At 45.8% G+C, this 5,000-nt stretch overlaps 1 protein-coding gene across 1 annotated transcript in view; it reads left to right on the forward strand.

The window, feature by feature from the left end:
- The window catches only part of plcb3 (phospholipase C, beta 3 (phosphatidylinositol-specific)), a 38,071-nt gene that overhangs the window by 16,828 nt on the left and 16,243 nt on the right, over positions 1-5,000 (forward strand). The gene's annotated exons all lie outside the window — the stretch shown is intronic.

Raw genomic sequence — 5,000 nt, forward strand, 5'->3', positions numbered from 1 at the left:
TCCTGATCCTCACTCATTAGCGAGTAGTTTCTTATAACCCTCTCTCTGTCTTGGCCCGCCGCCCCTCCATTTTTTTGGGGGGGGGGGGGGGGGCTTCACCTGCGATTGCTGTCCCCTCTCTGTCTCCTGCCCTACCCCTTCTCTCACTCTAACCATGTTTGATGGTCTTGTCTGCACCTCTCAAATCTTCTCTCCGCTCCAATAGCTTAATCTTTCCCTCCTTTAATCTCCCTCTCTCCCATGTTCTCTCACTCCTGTTCACTTTGCCCCTCTGACAGCTCTCTAGTGCCTCTCCTCTCTCTCTCTTTAATCCTCCTTTTGATGGAACAGACTGCTGTTTGAGTGTGTGTGTGTGTGTGTATGTGAGAGAGAGTGAGAGCATGTGTGTGTGGGAGTGCGTGCGTGTGAGCGTGTGTCTGTGAGCGTGTGTCTGTGAGCGTGTGTGTGTGTGTGTGTGTGTGTGTGTGTCTGTTTGTTTTTATATCCATGTTTGGCTTTGGCTTTCATACACATAAATGGCACAAATAAATATTTTTCCTTTTCCATGTCTGAACACATATTTCTCATTCGTGTGTGTGTGTGTGTGTGTGTGTGTGTGTGTGTGTGTGTGTGTGTGTGTGTGCGTGTTAGAAAGAGAGAGTCATAGTGAGCTATGTGAGTAATTGACTGCAGTTTCTTCTGGTATTTTGCACATGATATGTTGTGCCCAGTGATTCTCTCACTGTGTTCTCATTCCGAACACAGCAATTTGAAACCTGCGTAAATGTCAGTGACCTTGAGGGAGGGACAAGGGTGTGGTATTTGCTGAGATGGAGAAAGTGAGGTTAACAGAGAGAGAGAGAGAGAGAGAGAGAGGGAAAGAGAGAGGGAGAGAAATGCGTGGTGTCCGTGCGTGCAAAGAGAGAAAAACGAGAGAAAAACGAGAGAATAGAAGAGGGAGAATTGGCCCTGAGTTCTCAGGGGTATAACGTATCCAGCGAGCAGCACTCAGCCAGCTACTGTTTTCTCCTCCACAAGCTATCGCACTTCTCCCTGTCCTCCACAATTAGCCCTCTACGGACCCCCCCCCCCCCGCCCCCACCTCCTCCCGTAAAACCCTCCCCTCCTGTCTCAGCCTCTACCAACCTACCGCCACACACCCGCGTCATCGTAACTGAGGGAGGAAGTGAGTGTTGCCAGGGGTTACGGGGAGGAAGTTCTTCTGTGACACAGAGCCTTCACTGAAGCCCAATCTAGAATGTGTGTGTGTGTGTGTTTGAGGTGTGTGTTTGCGGTGTGTGTTTGTGTAAGAGAGTGAGTTCGAACAAGAGAAGAAAGAAAAGAGGGAGAAGACGATAGTCTCTTAATCGACGTGACGTAGAGAGACACACGAAACCCCCTGGAACAGTTTCTGTCAGACTGGAGCGTAGAGTTTCTCCCTTGATAAAATAGATTTGGATTACAAAATGTGTGTGTGTGTGTGTGTGTGTGTGTGTGTGTAAAACTCCCACATCTCCAGGCTAGTCATTTATTAGCAGTGGAATGCTGGCTAATGTTTGGCAGAGGGGTGTCTGTTAGCACATCCATTGTGCCTGTGATGGGAGCTCCAGGCCTGACCTTCCTCCCCTGAGACAAAAGGTCCAGTCAGAGGCCCTCTTGCTGGGGCAGGGAGTAGAGAACAAGCCCTGGGGCTCTGGAGGCCTAAAGGAAAGAGGTGTGGGGCAGGGGGCCTCGCATGGGACACATCTGTCATACATGTGGTGCCCCCCCCCCTTTTTTTGTCTGTCTATCTATCTATCTGTCTATCTATCTATCTATCTGTCTGTCTGTCTGTCTGTCTGTTTATCTGTCTGTCTGTCTGTTTATCTGTCTGTCTGTCTGCTTATCTGTCTGTCTGTCTGCTTATCTGTCTGTCTGTCTGTCTAACTTTTTTCCTTTGCTTTTTCTTTTCTTGTCTTTTCTTCTCTTTTCTGTATCTCTCTCTCTTTCTCTCAGATAGGGTGTGGTCTCTGGTTCTGTTAGCTTTGGCACCATTTTATTTGGTTAGTCTTTCTCTAAGTCCCATTGTCTGATTTGAGTGATTGTCTGATCATCAGTGATTTCCTGTCATAGGTGGCTCCAGTTCCCCTAAAACCCCTGGACAAATCTCAAACGTCACTATCATGAATTTGGCCAAAACGCCGGAAAACTGCAGTCAGATGTTCAGTTTTTTCTTCCTCTAACAGCCTATGATATAGTGGACAGTTGTTTTGAACTGAACTAAAAACTGATCTCCCGTCACAGGTAAAACTAAAATAGACTTTCCGTAAAAACACAAAAAGTACGCAAAGTCAAAGCAAAGAATCGCGTACATGCTGACAGAAGAAATTCTGACCTCACGTAACACATCTTAATAACTTAATGCATACAACTTAATCAACTTTGGACTTCATCTCAAAGTCCCATACTGCAGGATTGTGTGTTGTAAGCGTACATGTCAAATGTGTGTCACTCTTATGACATTGAGAATATGTTTCATTGTGTGGAGTCAAATCAAGCAGGTGTACCACAAACGTGTGCCCCCCCCCCCTTTTTTTTTTTTGGAAAGGAGGGTGGTGGTTCTAAAATATTGCTCTCCTCTGTTGTTTTGAGGGAAATTCAGGTCAAAGTCAAATAACGTCACTGACGTTCATTCAGTTAGCTTAGCGAGGTCGAGCTATCACGCACGGCGTTATAAATGACACGTCGATTCTTCAGCGACAAAATTGGTTCATTATTAAACTTTGGAGTCAACACACTACATCTGCCAAAAGTGCAGTTTTTCCCACACACGGCTATAATGCAGAAAGAGAGAGAGAGACAGAGGGCATGAGCGTTAGCTAGCGCACTTGCTCAACAGCCAGGGAGCTATTTCACAAGCCCAGACACGTAGGTGACAGTTAAAACGTCGAAATGAGAAAAGGAACGACACACACAATTTCTTCACACACTTCTTGCCTTTGTTTTACACTGTTTCTCCGTTGTCTCTGAGGGGTATCTGTAATTATTTGTGCGTGTGCGTGTACATGTGTCTGTGTGTGTCTCTGTGTTTGTTTATGTGCGTGTGTGTGTGTGTGTGTGTGTGTGTGTCTGGTATTTGATTATGTGTTTGCGTGTGTCTGTGTGTGTGTTTGTCAGAATGTGGTTGTATCATTACTATAGAGCAGGAGCATGTGCGTGTACATTGGAGTGTATTTGCCATCCGTGATTTCATTGTATATGATACTGAGTACATGGGCCCAAATTTGATAGCGCTTCCTCAACGGAACGCTGTACTCCCATAGGATAAAAAGGTTCACGCCCATTCAAACTCTGCCAAGGACAAAACTAGATGAACCAGGTTTTCTGGTTTTGATTTTTTTTTTTTTTTTTTTTTTAAATAGGTAACCACAAATTTCCCCAAACACCGCTGTTTCCTCCACCTTGCCCCTTAGGCTGATCTTCCTTAGAACCCTAATTGGTGTTGTCGTTGTTGTTGTTTTATCTGGAATCCAGAACCTTGAAACCGAAAGAACCTTGACTGTCTAAGGGAGACTTTGATTGACTGGAGATTAGGGAGTACGTCCTTGTGTCTCTGGAGAGAGAGAGAGAGAGAGAGAGAGAGAGAGAGAGAGAGAGAGAGAGAGAGAGAGAGAGAGAGAGTGTGTGTGAGTGTGTGCTGCGGTTAGAATGGTGTAATGACAGAGATGCCTCTGGGAGAGGAGGGAAATAAAAAAGTTTGTGGGGAAGAAGGAGGAGGGAGGAGGAGGAGGAAGAAGAAGAGGAGGAGGAGGAGTAGGAGGGGTGGGCGACCCAGAAGCTCAGTGGTCCCGCTGTGCCTGTTTGGACTGAAACCAGGCCCCAGTGGAGTCCCAACAGTAACCTTTAACCCTGGGTAATACTCCAGAGAACACTCAACTCAACAACTCCATCAGTCCTGGTTAAAAAAAAAAAAGAGAGAGAGAGATAGAAGAGGAACTGGAGAAAAGGCCGGAATATAGAGACAGAGAGAGAGAGAAAGCTGAGATGGACAGAGAAAGATTTTGGAGGAGGAGGAGAAGGAGGAGGGGTGAGTGATGAAGAAAAGAGGTGTAACAGAGAATATGAATAAGGGGTGAGAGAGAGAGAGAGAGAGAGTGAGAGAGAGAGAGAACGCGTCTGAGGGCGATAGACGATGCCAGGATAAATGATGCAGAGAGGAAAGTTGATGACGGATGAAAACGTGATGATGAAAGGCTGGAAATACGAGAGAGAGAGAGAGAGAGAGAGAGAGAGATTGCGTACTCCACGGCCAAACATGCACTTACTCTACACTATAATTCTCTTTACAGTTGTATTTATGAGATCTGAGTCACAAGTTGCCACTCACTGGCCTGGCTGGTCTGGGAACAGTTCAGAGGATTTCAAAGATGATTCACATAAGCCATAAGTGTTGGAGAAAACTGATTCCAGATCTGTCATTGTGCTCGAAGCGTTCTCTTCAGACCGCATTGGCAGGCAGTGTGTCATAAGAGGCATGATTACCCCACACTAAGTCACAGTAATGGTTAAGACCTTCAGTAATCACAGTTGGGTATCGTGTTAAAATCTGCTAGTAAATTTTGATTTAATACCATAAGCTGCATAATTTCTCTCCTCTCCTCTCCTCTCCTCTCCTCTCCTCTCCTCTTCTAAGTCTCTAAGCCCAAAACCAGCTAAGACGACAATTTTTATGTTTGTAAATGTGTGTGTGTGTGTGTGTGTGTAAAAGTGTGTGATAAAGTGGGATTGTTGGTGCCAGTGTGCCAATAAGCGTATTGTGAAAGTCAGTAGTCTCCTCTCCTCTCCTCAGTCCAGATGAAGAGTGAGTTAGCGAGAGTAACAGTTCTGTGGAAATTCCAGGGTTCTGAAGCGTGCATGGAGATCTTCTGTGTGATGTGTGGCCTTCCTGTTTCACGTTGGAAAGTTCCGGACTTCTTTTTTTAATGGCTTTACACTAACCATCCTGCCTGTTTAGCTGCCATGCCACAGGCCTTGTTTAGGCG

Source organism: Chanos chanos, chromosome 7 (assembly GCF_902362185.1).
Source record: "Chanos chanos chromosome 7, fChaCha1.1, whole genome shotgun sequence".
In the NCBI taxonomy this organism is placed as follows: domain Eukaryota; kingdom Metazoa; phylum Chordata; class Actinopteri; order Gonorynchiformes; family Chanidae; genus Chanos; species Chanos chanos.